The following is a 27830-nucleotide window of genomic DNA, read 5'->3' as shown; positions in this document are numbered from 1 at the left end:
AAAAATAAACTTTTGCTGACTTCGTAAAGTTTAAGGATATAAAAGGTTCTCATGCTTTTTAAACAAGTTCGTAATAAGCTGTTATCTGATCTAAATAAAGCAAAAGAGGATTACTATGCCAAGATATTTTCCAACAAATTGACCCTAGACAAAATAGTGAAAGCGTTCAATAGCCGTATGTCTAAAACAAAAAAGCATTGCACCAAATACCAGCCTGTGGTATGATGTACTCGGCAGTTTCCCTAGAATATTAACTTAATGAACACTTTCTATCTAGCAATGACTGTGACAAAGGCTTTGATGAGGAAGGTCCAACAATGTGCCTCGAAGAAAAATCAGTAAGAACAATTTTTTTTACCTACATCACCCACTGAAATCGCACAGTATACAGTTAAATCCACCTACAACGATACTGGTTTTAACAATATATTGGTTATAACAATGACAAGCTGCTGCCTTATGAGCTTCTGTATGTTGTCCATGGTGAAATAATCAACTTAATACAATGCCCCGATGCCGCATTATAAGTTAGAACGATGAAGTCTGGCTGCTGGGTGTCCATGCCGACAGATAGCAAAATGAGAAAGTAGAGTCGCTGAACTATGGCCCGCCCCAGCAACTGCTGCGCGCTCATTTTCCAATCTTCTCCGCACACCTCTCTGCTGTCGCCCTTCCATCCCTCTGAACATGAATGGGCTGTGTCCATAGCTCTATGCTGCACCACCCTCTTAAATACAAATGGACCACACCCAACTATGCTGCTCCCAGATTGCTCACTGGCTCCTCATTCAGTGCAGTTCTGTAGTTCTCACTCGTTTGACTCGCTGCCAAAACGAAAGATGGCTGATCCGCCCTCCGATCATCGGCAATGCATGACGTTGCCGGTGAAATGGAAGCGCACAGCTACATATTTGGAAACTAAGTGTTTCTAACCGATGAGGAGATCATCACGAACGTGCTTGCATCAGATAGCGATGATGATGACGGCAGCGATGGCGTAGTAGGGCAGGCTGCCTGAACATTGTCCTCACAGAAGGCCCAGCAGATGGTTCAGTCCCTCCAGTGCTTCGTTTTCACGAGGAACCTTCCGGTGCACTACGTGGAGCACTTGCATGCCTTGGAGAAGGATGTCGGCAAGCTTCGCGTAACGCACACAAGGCTGGCGGATTTTTCGTGCAAGCCATTGAGAAGTACGTGGCGAGATGCTTGTGGCTATCTCTCCCCAGCATTTCTTCTGGATTTTTCAAGCTGATAGGCTGCTGTGGAAGCCTTCTTGCATTGTTTAAAAGGCCCCTTTCAGGACCACCAAAGCAATGCCTCAACAGAGCTTGCACATCGCTTGCGACCCGTGACCCCTCTTTCCAGTTGTTATAGCAATGCCATTCTTTATCGCCGACAGCCGTGGCTTGTTACATGCAATCGGGGCATCCAGAAAGCAGTTAAACGAGCGAGTACCATCACCAGCCATATGGAGGAAGGTGTTGGGGAGGGGCACTGTCCTCCCCACCATTATAGTTTTCTCACAACAACTCCGCTATCCCCCTATTTTGATTTTTTCCATGCAATCCGGTTATAACAAATATCGCTTATAATAGAATTTCTATGGCACTTGATATTGTCATAAATGGGTTCAACTGTACAATGAACTAATGTAATAACTGTTCAGCAGGAGTTGAAGATACTAAATCATAGACAATAAAATATTGCCATGTAGTAGTGATGGCGAAGAAAGCAGCAGAACTGGGAATGAAGAAACTAGCGTTTTATTGGGCGAACTCGTGCCCTCAAAAAGAAGCTACATTCAAAGAACACTCGCTGGTCTTCGGCGATGCTGGTGCTGTCCTCGGGCTTCGAACTTGGATCGCGGCTTCGCGGGGGTGTTCAGTAAATCAACGCACTAGCACTCCACCAGATGTCACGTAGTAGTGATAGTGAAGAAAGCAGGAATGGAAGCAATGGCAATGAAGAAACTAGCATTTTATTGGGTGAACTTGTGCCCTCAAAAACAGGCTACACTCAAAGAACAGCAACAGCGGCGAACACAGTCGGCGATCATCAAAAATCATCAAAAATTTTATACATCAGTCATCGAAGGTGCCAGAGTAATTGCTGGTGCCTGCGCGTCTTCCAGGAAGTTCTATATCATTCGCGTCACGCATACATGAAATCAGATTACACAAGGTTCGGTGACAATAGACAGCAAAAAGAACCATCGATAACGTTTGAGAAACTTCCGATAATGCAGATGCGGCCCGCACTGATCGATAACATTTGCTAGGTGGTGAAAAGCGGTCACACGACAAAAAAAAAAAAAAGTACCCGTGTCAATGCCCCCCTCTCAACAAGCATCGTCCCGATGATGCAAACCAAAATGGAGAGCTAAAAACATAAAGGACACTTATTAAACAAAACCAACAAACCAACAAAGAAGCAAAGTACAGAGTAACACAGTCCAAGAAAAGTCCAATGTTCAGCTATGTGAAGTCCCTAAGTTTATTAGCGCTGGTGGAACGGCTTAAGCTGCACAACAGGGACTATTTCAGGTTGTGAGCAGGGCTGCTGTGACAGCGAAATGCCGTTTGACCTCATAGTCGAGTGCACCAATGCGCCAAATGACCTTGTAGAGCCCGAAATAGTGGTGTAATAGTTTCTCACTGAGTCCTCGTCAGCGTATCGAGGTCCAAACCCAAATACGGTCGCTGGGCAAGGTACTTGACATAGCGGCATCGAAAGTTGTAGTGTCGGCTGTCGGTCCTCTGCTGGTTCTTGATTCCTCTGCTGGTTCTTGGGTGAGCTGTCGGGCTTCCTCAGCGCGCTGGAGATAGGTGGCGAGGTCAAGATTTTCTTGGTCGGTGACGTGCGGCAGCGTGGCATCGAGAGTCGTCATTGGGTTCCTGCCAAAAACCAAAACTTGAACGGTATGATCTGTGTTGTTTCTTGCATCGCTGTGTTGTAAGCGAATGTATCGTACGACAGGACAGCATCCCAAGTCTTATGTTCGACGTCGACGTACATTGCTAACATTTCGGCGAGGGTCTTGTTCAGGCGCTGCGTGAGACCATTCGTCTGCGGATGGTAGGCAGTTGTCCTCCTCTGACTTGTCTGGCTGTATTGCAGAATGGCTTGCGTCAGCTCTGCTGTAAAAGCCATTCCTCTGTCGGTGATGAGGACTTCTGGAGCACCATGTCGCAGCAGGATGTTCTCGAAAAAAACTTTGCCACTTCGGTTGCGCTACCTATCGGCACAGCTTTTGTTTCAGACAAGCGGGTGAGGTAATTCGTTGCCACGATGATCTGCTTATTTCCGGATGTTGACGTCGGAAAGGGTCCCAACAAGTCCATCTCGATCTGCTGAAATGGTCGGCAAGGAGGCTCGATCGATTGTAGTAATCCTGCTGGCCTCGTCGGTGGTGTTTTGCATCGCTGACAGATTCAGCATGTCTTGATGTAACGGGCAACATCGGTGGTCAGACGCGGCCAGTAATACTTTTCCTGTATCCTCGATAGTGTCCGGGAGAATCCGAGGTGTCCAGTGGTCGGATCGTCATGTAGGGTGTGCAGTACTTCTGGACGCAGCGCTGACAAAACAACAAGAAGGTAATTGGCGAGGACTGGTGAGAAGTTCTTTACGAGCAGGTTGTTTTGTAGTGAGAACAAAGACAATCCTCACTTAAATGCCCTAGGGACAACGTCGGTGTGCCCTTCCAAATACTCGATGAGGCTTTTCAGTTCTGGGTCTGCTCATTGCTGTTCAGTGACGTCTTCCGCGCTTATTATTACAAGGAAGCGGTCGTCACCCTCGTCGTCTTGCAGTGGCAGGTCAATGGGGGCGCAAGAGGGGTAGTCGGCATCAGAGTGTTTCTGTCCGAACTTATAGATTAGTGATATCATATTCTTGCAATCTGACGGTCCACCACGTCAGGCATCCTGAAAGGTCCTTTAAGTTCGCTAGCCAACACAACGCGTGATGGTCGCTGATGACTTTGACTGGCCTGTCATATAGGTAAGGGTGGAATTCGCTGTAGCCCAAATGATGGTGGGGCATTCCTCTTTGGTCATAGAATAATTGCCTTCCACTTTTGACAGTGACCGGCTAGTGTAGGCTATCACCTGTTCAAGTCCTTCTTTCCTCTGGACTAGGACGGCATCGAGGCCTAGGCTACTGGTTTCAGAGTGGATTTCAGTATTGGCGCCCTTGTCAAAGTGCACAAGTACGAGAGGCAACTTCATGCGTCGTTTGAGTTCTTCAAATGTGCCGGCTTGTGGTATTTCCTACTTGAACTCAACATCCCATTTAGTTAGATGTATCAGCGGCTCAGCGACGCGTGTGAAGTCTTTGACAATGTGCCTGTAGTAGGCACTGATGCCAAGGATTCTATGCACTGCCTTCTTGTCGATGGGCTGCGAGAACTTTTGAATGAATGAATGAAATGTTTATTTCCATGTTATTGTACACAAGTAAAAAACACTTGTCGGACCTGTAGCCGAAGGCTAGTTGAAAGTCCGACAAATAAATATAAAGAGAATCCTAGCACTGCAAGAAATAAAGAAAGAGCAATAATCATTGTATATACTAGGTTGGTGAGTGTAAACTCACGAGTCAACAAAAGGTAAGTCAGTAGAGCCCACAAACAATGCAAAGCAATTATCAATTAGTAATGAACAGATTGATGAAACAGTTCTTGAATTACAATACGTACATAATGAGAAAAACCAGAGTAATATGACATTTTAAAAGCAACGCAATCGCGTCCCACTAATTATATAAAATAAGAAGCAAATAGTTTATAAGATACAATTGTTTTTCCCTTGTACAGATATATGATGGAATTCATGGTTACTGTGTCTTTAAGAAAGAAAGAAAGTATTGTTTCAGGGCGTTAGGAAAGCTAGAAGAATTATTGATTCCCGCTGGAATTTTGTGCCAGGAGCTAATGCCTGTGCACTGTAGCATACGCGCTCTGTATACATTGCTACATGGTGCGAGATTTAAATGACCTGCAATTATATTTTTTGTACAACGTGATGACGAGTAAAATATGGATGAATTGAATGGGTGGTTGAATATAACAACCCTATAAACAAATAATTATACACTCTGCCGACGTAAGTAATGATATGGTAATATTTGATATTGGTGGAATAATGGGGCCATGTGATCGTAATACTTAGAATGAGGCATAATTCCAATTGCGCGTTTTTAGAGCTTGATAATTGGATTTAATGTGGTTTTATACACCAATCCCCACAAGTCGATGCAATACCTTATGTGACTTTCAAGGAAAGCTAAAATACATTAGTCGTAAAATTGAGGTGTCAGAGTACTCGTGGGCTAGAGTTAGGCCGTAGCAACCAGATGCTAATCTAGAGCAGACATTGTTTATATGATCTTCCCATTGCAGGGGTTTGTCAAAACTTAGGTATTGTGTGAACGTTATTGTGTGTGTGTGAACACACACACACAACGTGTGTGAACGTTAGGTATTGTGTGAAGGTATTGTGTGAACGTGAAGGCTTTGTGAACACAAAGCCAAGGTATTTGTGTTCCAATAAAATGTTATTTATAGTATGTTCGAAGATGTAGTATCTACTATTTTGAAGTGGTGACTGAAAAACGATATATTTTGTTTTATTTGTGTTAATTGTTAATTTGTTACCTAAAAACCAGTCTGACATTATCTTTAACTCTCGATTTACTAAGTTTACTAAGTATCACTAAGTTCTACAATATTATTCACAGTTACTATAATGCATGTATCGTCTGCATACATCAATATTTCTACAGAGTCAATTATTTGTTGCAGCTCATTTATATACAAGGCAAAAAGAGGGGGACCTAAACGGAGCCCTGCGGGCCTCCAGTAATGATATATTGTTTTGAAGACATCATGTTATTGATTTTCATGACTTGAGATCGACCTTTCATATAACTTGATAGGCAGTCGAAAGCCTTGCCTCGAAACTCGCAATGCTTTAGTCTGTCCAATAACATGCAATGATACACTGTACCAAATGCTTTCTTTAAATCTAAAAAGACAACAGCTACTACTTTATTGAATTGTAAAGGCATATTTATCTTTTGTGATAATGTCATCACTGCAGTAGCTGTTGAGAAATGAGGCCTAAAGCCATGTTGCTGATGGCAGAGCTCATTTTACTTACCAAGAAATTTTTTCATCTGATTTGACGTAATTTTTTCAAAAACCATATTGATTATGCTTAAAACAGAGATTGGCCTATAATTTGAAGGGTAAGATGAACCACTTTCTTTATGAATTTCAATGACTTTGGCAGTGTTGAGGGAATTAGGATACTTTGCCTGTTTAATAGAATGATTGCACATGCGACATAGAACTGGGTGTAGGATATCAATATTTTCCTTAAGCAACCTTACAGAACTGCCGTTGGGCCCCGACGCTTTGTTGTTGGGTGTATTTAATATGTCTGAAATGATGCCATTAAGTTTTATTTCACCTAGTATAAATGAATTTACCACTGGATTTGGAGCGGAAAGAGCTTCACTATGTAGTTGTGGTAGCTGAGCGGCTAGTGCTGGACCTACAGTAGTAAAATACATGTTAAAGTCTTCAACAGTGTCTGCATCGACAGAGGGAGGATGTACACACTTTTTAGTGTTTTTACCCGTAACCTCATTTACTATTGGCCACAGCTGTTTCAAGTCATCAGCAGCTTGACTGATACGTTGTGAATTAAAATATCTTTTTTTTTAATTATGGGGTTTTACATGCCAAAACCACTTTTTGATTATGAGGCACGCCATAGTGGAGGCCTCCGGAAATTTCGACCCCCTGGGGTTCTTTAACGTGCACTAAATCTAAGTACACAGGTGTTTTCGCATTTCACCCCCATCAAAATGCGGCCACCGTGGCCGGGATTCGATCCCGCGACCTCGTGCTCAGCAGCCTAACACCATAGCCACTGAGCAACCACGGCGGGTATTAAAATATCTCTTTCGGACCCTTATCGTGGACACCGCTTTGTTGCGAAATGTCCTGTACTGACCTATGCAGTAAGCGTTACTCCTATTATGCCTCCATTTGTTATACCAGAATTCTTTCATTTTAAGAATTTTTAAAATCTGTGTCATCATCCATGGACAGAAAGGCTGATTGCAAGAACTTCGAATATACGTAGTGCTACATTCAGTTATCAAATTGCTAATTAAGTTTAATAAGTTGAAAAGCTCTATCTGGACATTATCACTGTACATTTGCTCAAAGTCGGCCTCCATGATTTCATCTCTGAACTTCTCATAATCTATTCCAGTTATAAGCCTTCTGTCTTATACAGAAGACAGCTGTCATCTCTTTGCGATGGCAGTTGTCTTCTGCAGGTCGGGGCGGACTCCAGATCTGCTGATGACGTGGCCTAGAAACGAAAACTTGTCGTAAACGAAGCAGCACTTTTCCAGCTTCAGAGTGAGCCCCGGTGACTTGACAGCCTGTAGTACTGTCACAAGCCGCCTAAGGTGATCATTGAAATTTCCGGCGAAGACGACGACATCATCCAAGTAAACAAGACAGGTATGCCACTTCAATCCCACTAACACCGTGTCCACGACGCGCTGCAATGTTGCATGCGCCGAGGACAATGCGCCAAATGGCCTGACCTTGAACTCGTAGAGGCCGTCTGGCATGATGAAGGTGGTCCTTTCGCGATTTCTCTCGTCAACTGCTATTTGCCAGTAACCAGACTTTAGGTCCACTGCTGAGAAGTATTTAGCATTGCAGAGTCGATCCAATGCGTCATCTATTTATGGGAAGGGGTATATACCCTTCTTTGTGATCTTGTTCAGTCGACGATAATCGACGCAGAAACGTAGGGTTCCATCTTTATTTTTTCCACTGAGACTACAGGGGATGTCCGCGGGTTTTTCGAAGGCTGGATGATGTTGTCGTGCAGCACTTCATCAACTTGTCGCCTAATAGCTTCATGTTCTCGTGTTGAAATTCGATGAGGGCTCTGGCGGAGTGGTCGAGCACACTCTTTGGTTATTATGCGATACTTTGAGACTGGTGTTTGTCCAATCCTCGTTGACATCGAAAAGCAGTCTTTGTATCATCGGAAAAGACTTCTGAGCTGTTGCTGCTTAATCATGGGGAGACTTGGATTGATGTCGAAGTCAGGTTTGGGAACTGTGGTCGTAGGGGTTGATGCGGCAGAATCCGAGAGGACAAACGCACTGATGGTTTCCACAATTTACTCAATGAACGTGATCGTCGTGCCCTTGTTAATGTGCTTGAACTCCTGGCTGAAGTTTGTCAGCATCACTTTCGCTTTCCCTCCGTGCAGTCAAGCAATCCCTCTCGTGACACAAATTTCATGGTTGAGCAATAGATGTTGCTTCTACGGTGTTTCTCGATGATGCTTTCTATGTCTGCAGGTGTTTCGGTGCCGACAGAAATAACAATGCTGGAGCGAGGCGGGATGCTCACTTGATCTGCGAGCACACTCAAGGCATGGTGACGACAATAGCACTTTGGTGGTATCACTTAATCTTCCAACTGCGTTATCAACTTCAACTTCAGGTTGATGACTGCGCTGTGTTGGTTCAGGCAGTCCATGCTGAGAATTACGTCTCATGAACACTGTTGGAGCACAATAAAGGTGGCTTCTCAACTGCGTGGCTGTCGAGAAGCGCGTGGAGGTTGGTGGTTCTTAGCCTTGCGTTGCAGTTAGTCCTTGGTGTTGGATCATGACTGCGTAGCATTGACTTGTGGCTGGTACGGGGCATCGTCAGGTCGTCTTTCATTAGCGTTGCTTCCAGACTTCGTCGGGATGGCGGCGTCTCATAGACATGTCGTCGAGACAAGATTTTCAGCAACCGCAACAGCAACCGCACCTCTATCAGTTGCTGCTTTAGTTTTTCAGATATGGGCTCGCAGACCGGCCCTGGGCTGGGCCTGTGTATGGTTGGCGTTGTGGTGAAAGGTAGCAGCCTGGTGAGAACGAACGGGACGGTCGTCGAGAACCCCACTGAGTGGCGGCGTGGTAGTTGGTGATGTCAACAGAGCGCTCTCCAAGCTGCGGACGCAGTGTGTTGACGAGGAACCCTCTCAGTCCCAAGTTGCGGTACTGGCATTGGCACTACACAAGGCCGGCTTCTCCGCAATGATAGCAGAGCGGGCAGTGATCGGGGGCTTGCCAAATGTCCGTCTTCATTGCATAGCTATGCTGGCCGAAGGGTGGGCATGATGGCGGCGGCGGCGGCGGTGGGCGACAGAATGGCGGTGTTACAGGGCTCTGGCGTGAGCGAAGAAGGGGCTTTGACAGTGGGCGACGGCGGTGTAGGTCATCGCTTCAGGCATGGCAGGTGGCGATTCGGGCTGCACTTCAGAAACGCCCATGACCACTGACGTTTGCCCTTGACCATGTCAGTGACCGAGGACACCTGAGGTTGTGACGAAAGTAAGATTTTGCACAGCTCTTCACGCGCAATGGCCCTGATGGTCTGTTGGAGGTCACTGGAGCCTAGTCTTTGGATGGCGCACTGCAGCGTGAGCCCTTAGCGGTTATATTGCCTAGTGCGCATTTCCAGAATTTTCTCAATTGTCGTTGCCTTTGTCAAGTCATCTATGCTCTTCAGTGGGCTGCAGATCAGTCTGGTGAAAAGTTCTTGCTTTATGCCTCGCATCAGGAAGCAGACTTTTTTCTTTTCGGACATTTCTGGGTTGGCGTGCCGGAAAAGGTGGGTCATCCCATCCGTGGAGATGGCGATGGTCTCATAGGGTAGTTGCCCTCGGGTTTGCAGCAGAACTTTGGCGCTTTCTTTTCGGACAACGCTTGTGAAGGTCCTCAGGAAGTTACTGCGGAACAAGTCCCATGTTGTAAGATGGACTCCCGGTTCTCGAACCAAATCCTTGCGGAATCTTCCAAGGAGAAGGGTGTTCGGTACATGAACGCACTGGCACCTCCACCAGATGTCATGTAGTAGTGATGGTGAAGAAAGCAGCAAAACTGGGAATGAAGAAACTAGCATTTTATTGGGTGAACTTGTGCCCTCAAAAGCAGGCTAGACTCAAAGAATGGTGACAGCGGCGAACACAGTTGGCGATCGGCGAAAATCTGACCTGCGGGTCAAGTGCACCAGCTTTTATACATCAGTCATGGAAGGTTTCAGCGTAATTGCTGGTGCCCGCATGTCTTCCAGAAAGTTCTACACCATTTGCGTAGCACATACATGAAACCAGATTACACAAGGTTCATTGACAACAGACAACAAAAAGAACCACCGATAACATTAGAACTTCCAATATGTGCGGACGCATCTCACGCTGAGCGATAACATTTGTTAGACAGTGAAAAGCTGTCACACGACAAAGACAAACATGTACACGTGTCAATATGCTTGCGACATTGTGGTGCCGGTGCTTCCCACATGTGGAACCAAATGCTAAAAATAGGAATTTTTCCTGACAAGCTGAAGATAGCACCACTATCTGTTGTGCACAAAGGAAATGATGACAATGTTTTCAAAGATTATGGTCCCATTTTTGTTTTGACTGCTTTCTCCAAGGTTGCTACAAATGTTATAAAAATGCATTTAGGTGCTTTACTTGAGAAGCTCCTAACACAGTATTTATTTATTTATTTATTTATTTATTTATTTACAGATACTGCTGTCTCAATACATGAGACATAGCAGGAGTGGATACATCAGAGATTCGATCAACACAACATACAATGAACTTGAAACGTAATTACAAAATATGGTTAGACAATTCTTCACAAACTCATAAACTCTTCACAAACTCTTCATTAGGTTTTTCCCGCAAGGAACCAGCTAGGTTGTTCCAAATTTCAACAGTGCTTGGAAAAAACGAATACTTAAAACAATTTACAAAAGACTGGAAAGGAACAATATTAAGTGGGTGTGAACGGCGCGTGGCACGCCCAGTGGGATGACTGAAGGAAATCGGGGCATCAATGCAACTTTGGCCGTGTACAATCTTGTGTAGCAAAGTGATACGTTCAAGTGTGCGTCGATGAGCCAAGGGTTCTATTGATAATGCGCATGCATGAGATGAGGGAGAAAAGTTGCGGTCATATCGGCTAAAAATGAACTGTATTGCTTTCTTTTGTATAGCTTCAAGCTTACTAATGTCAAGTGCAGTGTATGGTGCCCAAACCACTGAGGCGTACTCTAGTAATGGTCTGACGAGGCATTTATAAGCTGTTAATTTGCAGTCCTTAGTTGAGAATTTGAGGGTTCGCTTTAAATATCCCAGTTTCCTAAGTGCCCTAGTGCAAATTGTTTCAATATGAAGATGCCATTTTAAGTTTTGAGTGAAGGTAACTCCAAGATATTTGAAGGTATTCACAGAATTTAGGTAGTGCCCATTACAGCTATAACTGAAATTGAACGGCTGCTTTTTATTAGTGAAAGTCATTTGTACAGTTTTTTGGTAATTGATACTCATTTGCCACGCATTGCTCCAACCACAAAAGGACAAAAATACATTGTTGAGAACCTCTTGATCTCGTCTGTTAGTTACTGTGGTATAGAGCACGCAGTCGTCGGCGTACAATTGCAGTTTCACTGGTGTGTCCCTAATGACCTGTGTGACATCGTTAATATAAATAATAAACAGCAGGGGCCCAAGGACTGAGCCCTGTGGTACCCCGGAAGTGACTGTGGCCGACGATGACTGCGCGTGATTAAAAGTAACATACTGAGATCTTAAAGGGACCCTGAAACGATTTTGGCGATTTTCTACAAACGTACTGAGTCGTTAGAGTAGGTTCTTCTGATCATTAATTGATGCATCTAAGTGCTCTGCGTAAAGCGTGTAATTTATTATAAGGTTTTAAAAATACACATTTATTTAGGGACTCCCCGTCATTATTTTGTGCATTACGTCGTTTTCGCAGTCGCTTAATGCGACGTTTGAGTTGTATAATTGGTCTGGTATACCACGGGTGTGTAGCATGCCGTTTTATACTCTTTTGAGGAACAAATTGCGCTATACACTCACTAGCTATACCATAAAATTGGTTAGTCAACATATCAACACTGTAGTGTTCACTACAAGACACAAAATCATCAAAACATGATGCAAGTTTAGCAATAATAGAAGTGTCGTCAGCACGCTCAAAATTCAGGACAGTTTTAAACGTTGGTCGTACTCGTTGGTCGTTGGTAAACGTTGGTCGTACAGTTTTAAACGTTGGTCGTTAGTTGATCCCATGATCAACTCAACAATATGGTTTTCAAAAGTAAAAATCAACTGAAACGACATAAATTCATGTGAGATATACTAGTTGTCATAGAAAAACTTCTGGCCCTAGGATTGTTCTTTGATCTCAAAAAGGCTGTTGATTCTGTCAATCGTATAATTATTCAGTTAAATTACCATCCCATGAAATAAGAGGTACTCCACTAGACCTGATCAAGAGCTACTTAACATTGAGAACACAATGTACTGCTAGGGTTAATGGCCTTTCATCTGGCTATGTGGATATGTGCACTGGCGTTATGCAGGGTTCAATTTTGGGACCACTATTATTTTTCCTGCACATCAACGACAAAGTCAACCATCCATACACTCTCTCAATGGTGATGTATGCAGACAACATTAATATTTTTCCATTTCTGGGTCAAATTTACACTCTGTAGCGAGATAGGCTAATGCATGGCTGACTGAAGTGTCAAAATGGCCGACAGCAAATAAAATAGAAATTATTGTAGATAAGACAAATTTTCTACTCATATCAAGAACAAAATCGTAGAAAGTGGATCCATTATGACTTTTTGCAACAGTGCTCTCACATAGGTGGATTCCATGTGATTTTCAGGAGCTTTTTCTAAGAAGTTAACATGGATGATCATACTAATCATGTATGACTGAAAGCCTATGGTCAAATTTATATGATCTACAAAATGAGAAATTTGTTGCTATTATGGTTAAAGAATCAAACTTATTATCCTCTTGTAAAATCATACCTACATTATCATTTATTTATTTAGTCGGGCTCTTTCTGATTGCATTGTCTTCAGAACTTGTTTGTACTATAAGCGAACCTTTTGCCAATTGTAAAATTATTTTTTGTGCACTGTATCATGGACCCACAGCTACCTCAACTTCTTTTTGCAACTTGCTTTATGATGTCCATAACAGTATCGTCATTAGGTTTGGTTCCCCACTTGCCTATGTTTATTCTACACAAATTCAACTATCCTACTACATATACCGGAGAGCAATGACTCTGTTACTGCCAAAAATTTTTCCTCCAAGTGTGCAAAGTTCTTTAACCTTTGTGCTGACTTTAACATTACTCAACTCGACAACCGCAACATCTTCCAGTATTTTTGACTTAATATTTACCACTATTCTGGAGCTAGTCCCTCCCTTAACTTACCTACCAGGGTTAAGAGATCATTCATTGGTTCACTTTACTTAACAACGTGGCTCACCTCTACCAGAATTCAAAGTAATACATGACTACGACAAAGTTGATAAAGGATCAATAATCACTGAGTAAAAACTATTTATAGGTTGTCATAGAACAGCTTTGCCAAACACTTCATAGACATAAACTGTTGCTGTAAGGAAAGAATACTATCTCTGGCTGAATGATGCGTATCACAAAAGAAAATCATCTTTATCCCCCTGTTACCATGGTTCAATTCTTTAAAAATGCCAATCCAATAAAACAAAAAGGGTTTTTCGTCGTGCAATGCAAACTAAGAATACATGCAAACTAAGATCATTGGGAAGCATATCATCAAACTGACAGCGAAGATACCTTTGTCATTCAGTGTGCAAAGGTTTGGTTTCTTAAATACACATTACCATCTATATTTCAAGCTAGCTCTCATAAATTTTGAAGCATAATCCGCAGTTATGCGACACGACTTAGTCAACTGGCCTATAGTAATAACACTATGTTTCTGCCTAGCCAATAATGCATAGTTTTGAGTAACGCATTTGTTTCTTTTTTCAGTACATCTGCTCCTGCATTGCGCCCCTGGCTACTTGACTGAAACCCTTTAGATCCCATTATTACAGATTTGGTTGGTGTTGCCAAGCTCATTGAGAATCTAAAGATCTCCTTGTCCACCGGTTCTGAGTCACTCAACTCAACTATATTAAAAATAACTGAAGTGTGTTCGTCTATAATTCTTTCAAAATATATTGAGCAACCTTTCCAGTGTTCTACACTACCCAGTGATTGGAATGTGGGGATGGCAGTCCTTGTCGACAAATCAGGTAATGCGCATTTGCCTGATAACTGTCATCCTATATCATTAACAAATATTCCTTGCAAAATCTTAGAACATATCATATATTCGTACTTAATCAATGTTTTGATGAACAATTCATTCTTAAATAATTGCCAGCATGGATTTAGGAAAACGTTTTCATGTGAGACCCAACAATTCACATTTACTAATGACCTATTTACGGCCACAGACCTCGGTTTCAATATCAAATTCATTTTTTTTTTGCAAAGGCATTGGACTATGTATTGCACGAATTACTTTTTTTCAAGCTTAGTCAACTTAGTATTGATGCTAACATATCTGGCCGGGTTGAAGACTTTCTGTCTAACTGAACTCAATACAGTCGACTCCAGTTAATACGAAGTTCACGGGGGCCGCAAAAAACTTCGAATTAAACGAACTTCCAATTAAGCACAAAACACAAAAAACAGCACTCTATTTGTGGCGAAATCGAGTATTTTTTCTGAGAAAAATAGTCGGTCATTTTGCTTTGCTTCTTCTTGCCGAATCGCGCTGCTGAAAGCAAGTTCTGCAGGCTGTAGATGTGGCGGAACGCTTCTTCCAGGTTACCTTCAGTGGCAAAGAAGCGCTCCGCGAGAGCAAGGCCCGCAGCTACATCGGCAGCTACATCGGCAGCCAGTTGAAGGCGAGCCGCTAAGGCACGCCTTCAACGTCATCGTCGCTTTCCTGGGTCGCTTCCTGGGGCCGAATAATCTCGACAATTTCGCTATCCGTCAGCGCACCGCACATTTTGACCGCCTTGTCTACGGCGACGTAATCTTCAAAATTGACGTCCCCGAGAGCATCACCAAAATCAGTGCCGTCAAGCTCGCTTGTTGACGCTTCCTCCGCTGAAATGTCAGAGGCATCCTTCGAAGAAGCTGCCACAAAACCGCAAACCCTGAAGCAGTTTGCGATTGTTTCTTGCTTCACACGATCCCATGCTCGCGCCAACATGTGGATGGCACTAAGCAGGCTCGCCTGGTACTTTGTGGAGCTATCCATACAAAAAATCATGCGCTCGAGGAGGTGCCGCCTGTACAGGACTTTAACATTCTTGATGATGCCTTGGTCCATTGGCTGCAAAACAGCCGTTGTGTTTGTAGGCAAAAATGCGAGGCGTATTGCACTCAAGGCTGGCACATTCACGTGAGCACTGTAGTGATCGACAAGGAACAACACCTTGCGGTTTGAAGCAGCAAACTTGCGGTCCAATTTGCTTATCCAGCTCTTGAAGATTTCGGCCGTTATCCACGCTTTTTTTGTTCGCCTCATAGTCCACAGGCAGTGTCTTCACGCCTTTAAAACATCTCGGCTTCACGACTTTCCCGATCACAAGTAACCGACATCGTTCCGTGCCAGTCATGTTTGCCGCGATTAGCACCGACACTCTCTCCTTGCTGCGTTTGGCCCCAGCACAGTCGTCGTCCTTGAATGTCAGGGTCTTCTCTGGTAGAAGCCGATACAAGAGTGCAGTTTCATCTGCATTGAAGATGTCTTCCGGTCTGTATTCGGCGAGATATTCACGCAGCTTTCCGTCCTTCAACGTGGCGCATGTTTCCTGGTTAACGGACGCCTTATCACCACAGACGCTCTTGAAAACCAGGTCATGGCGATCTTTAAAGCGCGTCAGCCATCCATCTGACGAAACGAAGTCATCGATCCCCAACATTGCTGCAAGCGTTCGGGCTTTCATCGCAACGATGTCTCCGCTGAGAGGAAGTTTGTTGCTCCTGGCCTCCCTAATCCAAACCAGCAGAGCCTTCTCCAACTCTGGGTAAGCGCCGGTGCGCATTCACTTTAGAGAAGTCTTGAACTTGTCGTTCTCAAATGCATCCATTATTGTGCGCTTGTTCTTGTGTAGTTTGAGAGCGTGTTCGGCTTGATCCCGTACTTCCGCGCTATGTCTTGTTTGGCGGCACCTCCCTTTTCAACTTCCTTCAAAACCTTGACTTTCGTCGCCAGGTCGAGCGCGCGATAAGAGCCACGGTTTGCCATGGCTATACTATAAACTGCGCGTCTAGGTACAGTCAATTCCGAATCACCCGTGGAACAACCTAGCCTATGAGCTACCCGCACAAAGGCGCTCGACCAACACACGCCTCGACATACGCTGCGCACGCTGCAAGACTAATCTCGCACAATCTCGCCACTGCCAGTGTGCAGCGCTGCGTCCACCTATGGCACCCGCGTGGCCTCCGCGATCAGCTCCGGCCACGCGCGGGAGCCGCGCATGGCCTCCGACGGGAGCCGCTTCGCCTCCCGCCGGAGTTGATCGCGGAGGCCACGGCAGCCGTAGCAATGAATAATCGCGCCACTCCAAGAAGGATGGCGTTGCGGGTGGCTGCGGTGGCGGTGACACCAACGCGGAGCACGGAACTGTTGCAACACTTGAAAAATTGCACATTCTACCAAAGAATGACGGTCACCTCGGGGATCCCGGCTGAAAATTAACTTCCAATTAAACAATATTGCTGGATGAGGACTTCAAATTATCGAGCGATTTCTTCTATAGGATTACATGCAAAACTGACGGGACCAGCACTTCACTTCTAATTAACCGAAAATTCCAATTAAGCGGCTTCGAATTATCGGGAGTGGACTGTATGTAGCAGCTAACCCTTATTCTTCTGCTTCCTATATCATTCCATCCAACATACACAGGGTTCGTACACAATATTTGACTGAAAATTCAAGGACATTTCAAGGATTTCAAGGATGCAAAAAGGCAGAATTCAAGGAGTGTTAGCATTTTATTTCCTCACATGACTTAGGAAAGGAGCCCTATTTTCGCATTAATTTCTTTTTCAAGAGCTGTTATCTCCGCTTCTTTTTTTTTTTTGGCTGTTCGACGGAAACTGTTGGCCTTGACAAGACAAGTGAGGTCATTTTTTGCTTCGGCGTCTTCTGAAAAGCGATCCGCTGACTCCTGCAAGCACTTAAGAGTTTTTTGGAGCTTTGTCTTCTTCTCTTGCATGCTCTGTAGCTCTAGCTCGAGTTCTTTTCTCTTCAAGGTTACCTGCTGTGCTACAGCTTGCTTCTTCTGTTCGTCCATGTATAACGCATACCTATGCCTGGCTTGGCGCACTGATGACTTCAGTTCTTTCGACAGCGGAACGTTAAGCAGCCCACCGTGGGTTTTCACGGCCTCGCAGATGACTCGTTGTGAGATATACGAGAGCTCTGCCATATTTTCGACCGCGATCTGCTTGTTTACACTGAAACCTCTTTCTACTGACGCCTGCCCATGGCTAAGCAAGAGAAGGACCTTCAGTACTTCCCACAACATCGAGAACGCCGGGTCATGCTTCAAAAGGCGCACGAAGAGAACGTCAAGGCGTTCCTGGTCTCTTTCATAGTTTTGCAGTTCATGCCGTTTTTCTTGGCAGAACTGAATGTACTGTGCACACACAATATCGCTCTTGTGCTCAGAAAGAAGCTTGCTGTCAATTAAACAGTAAAGAACAACTTTCAGCTTCCCAAGGCACATTTCTGTCTTTGACATCTCCCTGGGGTTGAAACATAACAACCCTCGAACCAGAGGGTACCTAATAGGACTTCTCTCCATGATTTTCAGGATCATGTTCACAATGAACTTTCGACACTCACCCCTAAATTCAAAAACACACTTGGTACTCGCTTTTCCGCTCTTTAAGATCTTCTCAGCCACTCGTCCAACGTCCACCTTCTCAAGTGACGTGTAATTGGCAGTGTCATGAACATCAATTCGCAGCAGTTTCGTGATGCTCGTGGCTTCTGTCAACACCGAGCGCTTCATAACTTTGCAAGGAGGCTCCTCAAGACAGTTTCGAGCTCTTTCGCTAAAAAAAATGTCTTTGGAGAATCACTCTGAAAAACAGTCAAGAAAGGCTGCACAACCATTGCAATGTTTAGGGAAAAGTTCAGTTTCGCAAGTGCAAGCTGGTCCTTTAGGAAATCACTGACGTTCTCATACGCTCTACATTTCGGCAAGGGTAGCCTATGCTCGCTCACTGCTTCGGTGTAGTGCCTCAAATGCTCCCACATGGCCAGGGCTCTCTCCAGTACTGGCACGTTCTCGACCCAACGGTGGGGTACGAAAGGAAGTGGAAACAGCTTGCTCCTTGTTTCTTCAACAAAATCTTCACGGCGGGCCGGTGCATCATGGAAGAGTGAGAATAAGCTCGAAAGAAAGGTGTCAACTGGCCAGCTCGTCGCATGCATTCCTGCTTTGTAAGCATTATGCACTGTGTGCAAGCCACATGAACCAATATCCAAGCACTGAACTTGAAAGTCATTCTTCATGTGCTGCTGCAACTTGTTGAAAAGACTCCAGTTGACATTCGGGCCGTCCATCGAGAGCTGCACAATCTTGCTCAGGGGAAAAGACGCGAGTGTTTCCGTCAACTTCTGCATAAGGTCGTCCGCTGTGCTGTGACCCATGAATGTCGAAGTCGGGTATCTGGTTGCCACCTCACAGTTGTTCCACAATCTGACGTGAACATCAAGTTGTTTTCTTTGCAGGTATTCATTCAAGGTTTCGTCAAAAAGCACAACAAGATTGTCAGACTTCTCCATCATTTGCTGTACCTGCGAAGTGAAAAATGGGCGTAGACCATGGCACGCGACATACGCGCATTTTTTCTCAGAGCAAGTGAAGCTTCTCGCGACCTCGCTATCCGGAAACATCTTTTGGAATAGCTGGGAAATGGATCCACTGGAGCTGTATGAGTAGTGTGACGACACAACTTTCATCGTCCACAAAATCTCGGCTTCGATCACGGAATCATGCTTTCTGCAGTCTTCCTCAAGTGTCGTAGCCCGAGAGGAAGTTGCCGTGGTCGCGGTGCCGAGAGGAGCCGCGGACGTCAGATTTCTCGCTTGCACCAAACTTGCGACGGATGAGCAGCCCTCACCTGCTGCAGTTTTGGATCGGTGCTTCGCGCCTTTCTGGTGGCTCTTCAAGGCAGATTCCCCCATCGTTGCAATGTCGACCGTCTTCTGACATATTGCGCACTTTGCTCGATAAGGATCGCTTGGTTCCGGTCTCACCCAGTGACGATAGTCCGTATGTTGCAGCCACGCAGACTGAAACTTGCACTTCCCGCCCGGCATCTTGTCAAAGCAAACACACAACGCAAACGCGAACTTTGCTGAAATGGCGCGCACGAGGCCGACAGACGGTCCAACTATAGTGCCTAAAAGAGCACTCACTAGTGCGCCGAGCGCGGGTGTCGCGGTAGCACCGAGAGTGATGCCTGCCGCCGCCGGCCGCTTGGTGCGCTGTACTACGAGACTGTGCCGGACCATGCTGAGGCATCTGAACTACGCATTGCAATCAACGCATCGCAAACGAACGCCATTCGAACTCCCCACGGTTTAGTATGGTGCCGACAGGCATCGCCGTCTGGTGGCCCGCGGCGGCAGGCATCGCTGCCCGTGCCAACGTCGCGCGTTGCAGACGCTCGGTGGACGGTGCACTAGAGTATATTTTAGGCACTGTAACCGACCGACCGATATGCCTCGCATTGGATTGGATTCGATTTCCGATGCATATTAGTTGCTAGACGATGTAGGGGCTGCGGGATTTAAAACCGAAACTTCTTGCTGTTGCCCTTTAGTCAACACAGCTTGTTTTCATCGGCATTCGTAAGCGAAAGGGCCTTTTAATTCAGCGTGACTTGCAGAGGTACGTCGTTAATTTTTTCTATCGGAACAAATCCCTCGGGATTTTCAAGGATTACAAGGAGCTTACGGGTATTCAAGTAGTTTCAAGGGCCCTTGAACTTATACTGTCAATATCAAGGATATTCAAGGGTTTCAAGGGGCTGTGCGAACCCTGATACAAAAAGGGTCCGTACTGGGCCTTCGCTGTTACTTGTTTATATTACAGTTCTGCACTTTCATCTGTTAAACATTTTGGCAATGATTAAATCATTTACCATAATATAACAAACCCTGCAGCTTCAGTGAATATTTAAAGCCATCTTGACCACTTATCCTTATGGTGTGACAAATGGCTTGTGCAATTTAACTTTAGCAAATGTACAACCATGAGAATAACTCGGTGCCTTCACCCCACAAACAATGCATACATATTACTTAAAATGGATATCCCGTAAACTGTGTTGACTCTTACAAATATCTTGGCATTAATATCACTAATGACCTGTCATGGAGCATGCACATGGACTATGTTGCTCGCAACGCTAACTGCACTCCTGGCTACCCATGCCATCACTTTTCCAAAGTACCTTTGTCTTTGACCACTTGAGTGTTTATATTTTGACCAAAAGTGACCTTATTTTGCTTATTCTTTATATGGCTTATTTTCAAACTTCACTCCATTGAAATCCCTTCCAAAGTTTTTTCAACTACCTTCCTTCATGTTCTAAGTTGAAAACCTTATTTTACCTCTTCACTATGCAACATATATGTACTTGTCATTACCACAAATGGTAAATTTAGAAACAAGGAAAAATGCTTTCTTCTATGCTATTTCTAAAATAGCTATTCTGAGAAGCAAAGTTCTTCACCAAAGCAAGTTTTTCATGCATTCTTGTGCTTTTAAGGCAGGTCACGAATTGTGTGCAACTTCATGAGGCACGTAACAGCACAGAGAGCCTTGCCACAGGGCATGTACCAGATTGTTCCTAATCTGCCACAAGGCGCAAAAAGTGCGCGATTCCAAAAATGCGGTCTTTGAGCACTGACAAAGTGCTGCCACCTATGTAAGGAAACATGGACCACAATAAACACACCCCTCCAGCACTGACAAAATGACTGCTATCTGTGTTGCAGAACACGAAGAATGAATCAATGCGGCATTCGAGGTGCTGGAAAAGTGTTGACATCTATGTAGTAAAACAAAAAAGAGAGAAATAATTGTGGATTTCAAACGCTGGCACTGGAGCCATTTATGTAGTGGAAGAAAAACCAAGTGGACATGCTGACTTCGTCCAAATCGCTTTGAAAACACGATTATTGCCATTGACGAGCTGAACTCACCTAAAGCAAGGTCGATGAGCTGCACTCATCCAAAACATTTCAGGGGTTAAAATTAACTTTGTTCAAAACTCTAGCCCGTCCTAAATTGAAATATGCATCCACCATCTGGGACCGTAGTTAATCAATTGTCATCCTCGCTCTCACATCTGTTCAGTATTACACTACCTAGTTTATACCCATCACACGGGCATGCCAAAGGTCCTTTGAAGTTAAGGAGCACTGAGCTTTCAAAGGCACATTAGCTCAAGGCATATATGTCGGTGCTACACGGTCTCCAGGTAGTCTCCGTTGAAGCTTTTAACAGAAACCGCAACGTATCCATAGCACTGCCATCACCTCGAAAGTAATAAAAAAATATGGCCCGAATGCCTCTTATAATAAATTTGTCAAAATTTTTTCAGCAACATTTATTTTTCCTAATACACAGAAAGATCAAAACAAAATGCCCACGTAGTAAAGGCATCACTTTACCACAAACAGATGTATTTATTGTAATGATGGCCACCATGTGTACCGCTTTGTACACCGCACGCTGGAGTTATTCGTTGTTGCCTTTGCTTCGGCTGCTTTGTTTCATTCGTTGTGGCTAGGCAGCAGTAGGTACGCGTAAATTCGGTAAAAAACTACAAAACAAAAGTGACAAGGGAAGAAGACGCGCAGAAAAAAGCCGAGGAGACTGGGATGCCTAGCAGCCGCTAACCAAAGAACCAAATCGCACATGGCACCCGTGTGGTGTTGATGTTGCTGCTGACGACAGGCCGTGCCGGCGTTGCTGCACTGGCACTTTCATGATGGAGACTGCGGGTGTCCCTAAAGTGTTTAGTACTTTAGTAACAGTATTCAGTACTTATAAGCTTGTTCTGAAGAGGTAACAATTGAACTTCCATATTCTTAGAGGTTATTTTTTCTGCTGTCAGACACCCTCTAGGCTCGAGAGTATTCCCTTGAGATTTCAAAGGACAAATGCGCACTCCTATGACTCAAAGCTCCCTTCCAGTAGGGCTCCTTTGCTGTGCCTGTGTGACAGTGTGCATTCTCCCTTGAAGTAAAGGATCTTTGGTTCAAAAGACTTTGAAAGTGCTTGTGTGACTGGGGGTATTATACTATAAAATTATTCCTGTCACAGCTTTTACTCCTCGATAAAAAAACATGCTAAACTTACTCGATCTATCTTTATGTCGTAAATATTTTTGCCTCTGCCTTTTTCAGTAAATGTACCATCAAAATGATGCATTAAAAAGCTATTTTCTTTTTACCCATGTACATTCCATCATGTAGACAATCACAGATTTAGGCTTGGTGTTCTATCTTGTGGAAATGTCACTGATCTCGCGGCCATGAGGATATTGCGAGAGATGGAGTCAGGAGACGCAGGTGAGCACAGCAAACAGATTTTATTCGGGACAAACTCAAAATAAAACACACTCCAAACTCAGTTAACTCTATGCAACACTCCAAAGAAATGCAACGCCATAAAGAGCAATTGGCACCTTTGTCGCCTACTTAACCCTTTGAAGGTTTTTGCCGTATATGTACGGTGGCAATTTTCTGTCCTGCAAGGTCTTTGCCATAAGGGCACGGTTTGGACCCTCCGTATGAAATTTTGCGCCACAATGACGATGCATGCTCATTGGTAGGTGCTGCCACCTCTCAGGACTTATAAGAAGAGTTTGAAATTTGTGCTACCTTCTTGCGGAGATAAAAAGAATGGATTTCTAGTTTCAGTGCATCGCGCAGAATGCGGCAACACCCCTTTCGCGGTTTCGGTTCTGCCGCGTGATCGCAATAGAGGCGTGCGAAACGTGATTTTTCTCTTTGTCGGCCCTCTCTTGCAGGGGCGGCGGAGTTTCATTTTTATCTTGATTGGCGGTGCTCTTAGCTTGTTTATCACCGCCGTTCATGAGGTATTCTCGCTCTCTGCGGCAACGCAGTTACACGAGAGGGTGCCTCAGACATTTGCCCAAGGCGATGCAGAAAAGAGCATGCCCAAGGCATGCAGAGAAGAGGTCATGTGTGTGCCAACACAACTCGTCACTCCAAGAGGAGGACAGACACGCGTTTTAGGTGTGCAGACTGCGATAAGGTGCTGTGCGTAGACCCGTGTTTCAAGGAGTACCACACTCTGAAATACTATTGAACATTTGCAGTTCTGAGTGGTGCCAACACCAAAATACTGTTCCTAATTTTTTTTTTTTACTATTTATTCCCGACTTTATACATTTTGTACATTCAAGATCTGAAGTAACGTAATTTGACCACCTGGGAAAGTTTTTTTCAAAATAATTCGACCCTCATAGGGTTAATGGTGACTAGTCCTAATTGCCGACCACATCAGTCCTTAGCGCGTTCCGCGCGAAAGACCAGCAACCCTGGCCTATGGCTGTGCGCTAACAAAAAGGAACGCTCTTACAAAGTTCTGTCGTCACACGTTTCTACAAGTCTGATGCATATCAGCACTTGGTCACAGTCGGTGCTTCTGCTGACTCCACAAGCTTTGCTGCCTTGGTATCGTTCGGCCAGCCATCTCGTCCGTTGTCTTGGATGTCGGTGTCCCAAGCTCTGTCACTGACGTGGCACTCCGGCCTCCCTGGCTAGGCCTAACGCTGTTTTCCACCGCTACTTCGCGTGCCGACGAGACGCCCTGGGGACTATCGCCCATGCTGGTCTGCCTCTGAAGGGGAATCCAATTCCTGAAGTGCCCAGCACTGCCGTGAGAGGCTGCAGCAGGTCCAAAGAGCCTCGCTCGAACGTCACTGAAGTCGACAGCCACACCGTGGATTGCCAGCGTCACGGACTTGGCCGAACCTCCATGGCTCCCGTCGCCAGTATGATGCTGACGCTCCAACCTTCTTGGCCCAGAGCCACGTCGATAATGCTAGCTCAGCGCTGCTGCTCTCCCAATCACGGCTCAGGTCACGCGCCTCGAGGGCTCATGCCATTCGGACCTATCGGTGCACATCGTTCTTTTCCTTTTGTGCCCCATGCCTCTTACATATGACAGGAAAGAACCCATGTAATGACTGTTCTATCCCCAAAACCAAGATTGAATGAACCACTTCCCCACCTCTGATATTGCCATTACCAACTTCAACTTCAGAACTGCCATTCACAATGTTTTCTTTGTTAAACTTGTATTTTTTGTTGTTCCTAATATCCTAAGGTTAGCTGCTGAGGCATATCAGTTACTTAATGACTTTGCCTCAGATCGTGGCCATGGAGATACTTGGACCGTGGCCACACCTGTCACTGGCATGAGAAGCGATTCACGCACTAGTACAATACTTGAAGTGCACTGGCTTAAGAGACCATTTATAGTGTCCTGGTGCATCCTCCCACACTCGGTGCTTACTCTCTCCCTTCACTCCTCTATTTATTCCCCTTTCCCCCACCACCAGTGTAGGGTAGCAAACCGGGTGCTCGTCTGGTTGACCTCCCTGCCTTTCCTGTCCTTGCTCTCTCTCTTGCCTTTCTACTCATGTTACAAAACCTCCAGCAATTACCACTGCACTTATTTCAACATTTTATTTACAGGAGTAGTAAGGCTAGGACAAATTAAGGCTCACAAACACAGGATTACCAGATCACAACATTCTTAAACAACAATAAGGCTACGAAAGAGAGAATTGGAAACCATAAATATGAAAAAATAATAACGTCGGAAGTAGGTCCACTACTTCTCGTGTAATTTCTCTCAAATTACCTGGAAAACCATCATTATTGAGTACACTCTCATGTGTAGTGTGGTCTTTTTTCTATACAACGGTGCATACTATGTGTTGACCTTTTTCCCACTGCAGTTCGCTGTATAGTAATGAGACAGTGCTTTCAGCAGTGCGCCGCACATTGCCTCAGTGAAAGCATATGAATACGAAACTATTACCCTGTCTGTTCTAATATTGTGCGATGAACTGTCGGAAATGCACCTGGGTGTTCGTTAACAGACTGTGTTCCCTTCATGCTGCAAAATGTGGACCGGTAGAGGGGAGACACGTGCAATAGTTGGCTGCAAAAATAGCGACTGGCACATTAAGGAATAGAATGGATCTATGTGACCAGGTCCACGTACCTCTGCTACATAAGGACTGCCTGCGTGGCTGGCCCTTCGCAATGCACAGCTTTCCTCGAGGATAAAAAAACTTTGCTCTTTTGCCATAACTGTATCGCTAACCTCCAGAGAAAGGACTTCAACCCTAGAATGTCGACCAGAGTGAATACCAGTCGTTACACAGTGACAAAAGGAGTAGCGCTGCTTCCTGGCAAAGTGAATGTCTCGCACCTTATCTACACACATCTACGCCAACTCATACGCAAACATACGCTTATTCGATCGACAATGTATCAGGAATAAGTAAATCAGCACACACTTGAATCAATGTGGGGAAGCATGGGTGATGGTAGCTACAGTGACAATACATGAACGTTCAAAGCTGAACATTATTGTGACAATCCACTGAGTAAGCGAGTGTGATATGCAATAATGAGGCTTTGCCACTAGCTATTATAAAGTACAGAACATCAATGTTCGAAACCTTGCAAGAACAAATCAATTGCAGCTGAGCACATCCGCGAGTGATTAGGCAGAAAATAAACGATCTGATAGTGACCGTGCCGAGGAAGAAGAAGAATAACAACAACTTTATTGAAGAGTAAAACGGTCAATGGGTGGAGCCCCTCGACAAGGGCACCACTGGCTTCCACGTACCGTCTTGCTTGTTGGATGATGGCCCTTTGGACCTCTTCCTGTGACTGGACAGTGCCGCCTCCCATTGTGTATGCTCCGTAATTTCTGTGTTTGTCTTTTGTGGATATGCCGTGCATGCCCATGAGATGTGGTCTAAGGTTGGCATGTGTCCGTATATCTTTCGGGATGAATTTTATGGAGAATGTGCCGGTTGTTATATGTATAGGTTTGCCGCTTTCTCCATATAACCTGTTCTTCCTTACTAAGATTCTTATCTGGGGGTGGTAGCTTGATTCTATTTCCACTGTGATAGTTTAAAATTGCAGAGTAGTTCTGGTCAACCAGGAGCAGGTCATCAGAGGCGTCTTGTGAGCACCCGTGGTGTGCAGCGTGCGCACAAGCTACTCTGTCAGCCTCTTTGTTTCCTTTGATTCCCTCATGACTGGGTACCCATAAAAGGTGAAATGTGGCTCGGCGTTTTATATCTTGTATAATCCTATAGGCTGCGGTGCATACTCGTCCCCTGAGGTACCGTATAGTGCAGAATATAGGTCGAGGTATTTTCTAAAAAATATTACTAAAAGGTCACTCCTCGACTTCTATAGACGTGGCAACCTAAAGTTCGCCCGCGCGGCACCAGCGCCGAATGCTCCCCTAGCGGACCGATGGAAGTTTCGAGGGTCGTCGCTGCGCTGGCGCACGCCCGTGTTCTGTACGGCGGGAGCGCTCGTGCGCGTGGTTTTTGCGATGCCGAGTGCGACCTCATCAGCCAGGAAAGGTGGCACGCAATACAGATGTGTTGTCGATTGCCACAACAGCCTCAAAAACACGAAAGGTCCTACGCAGCCCGTGAAGTTCTACAGATTTCCTGGGAAGTGGTACGAGAAGGACAGACGACAAGCATGGATAACTGCAGTGCGCCGAGTCAAGTAAGTCTCATACTTTCGCATTCACGTGTAATATCTTGAAAGCGGAATAGTCATATGCCTCTTTTTAGTGCGCGGCCGTTTGTTTAGTCATGTCGCGTTGTTGAATTGTGGTGGCATCTGCCGTTTGTAGCGGTAAATGCATGCGTGCTGCGCTGCTAAGCTCTACTACGCGTGCTCGATTCCCAGCCACGGCGGCCACATTTCGAAAGGGGCAAAATGCAAGAGCACCCTTGTTACTGCGTGCTTTGATTTTTTGTGCACGTTAAAGAACCCTCAGAGGTTAAAATTATTCCTGAGACTCCCCATTACAGTCGGCCTCATAATGATTTCGTGGTTTTGGCATGGTTTTGGCACTTAGAATCCCCGAACTTATTTGATTGCACTGTGGCTTCCCTCGCGATCGGCATGGACGAGCTCAAGAGAATTATTTCCCTTTTCCAAACGCTGCAACTTAAATTACTAGTTGTGCAGGTAACGAAAGGGGCCGCGCGCTACTTTTGTGTGGTAGCAGACCGTATTTAATGCAAGCCGCGGTCGTCGCGTGCGTCGGGAAGCGGCAGATCGGAAATCAGTCGCTCGAAACGTGCGCGTTATGTTTGTTGTTTGCCCATGCTTTCTAAGTATCTAAGTGTGCAAGTATCATAACTTGTAGTGGTACTACTCTTGTAGAATAATATATGCACACAATCACAGGAACGTTAACCTTTGCAAACATATTATTGGGAGTAATTTAACCCCCACAACAAATAGGCACACATACTGTTTCGTTTATATGCGATGCAGATGGAAGCGGCGCCAAACAGACCAATGGCGATCACAACAGTCTTCTCAGCAGTTAGCACCACTGGGACATGTGCTTTCGTACTGCAGCAACACAGCTCTTGAGCAGCAGCAAGACACGTGTGAAACAGACTCCAGAACATGCCTTTGTGAAGTGACAGAACCGTCAAGAAGCAGCCCAATGGATCTGCAGTCATCGAGTAGTATGA

The 27830-nt window shown here is 45.0% G+C and overlaps 1 protein-coding gene and 1 pseudogene across 2 annotated transcripts in view; both read right to left on the bottom strand.

The window, feature by feature from the left end:
* Positions 1 to 27830, bottom strand: part of LOC135910904 (F-box/LRR-repeat protein 12-like) — a 90314-nt gene that overhangs the window by 19642 nt on the left and 42842 nt on the right. The window lies entirely within an intron of this gene.
* LOC139056437 (uncharacterized) lies at positions 17001 to 19533 on the bottom strand (annotated as a pseudogene).

This window comes from Dermacentor albipictus, chromosome 2 (genome assembly GCF_038994185.2).
Source record: "Dermacentor albipictus isolate Rhodes 1998 colony chromosome 2, USDA_Dalb.pri_finalv2, whole genome shotgun sequence".
Classification (NCBI taxonomy): Eukaryota; Metazoa; Arthropoda; class Arachnida; order Ixodida; family Ixodidae; genus Dermacentor; species Dermacentor albipictus.
This window is presented reverse-complemented; position numbering and strand designations above follow the sequence as displayed.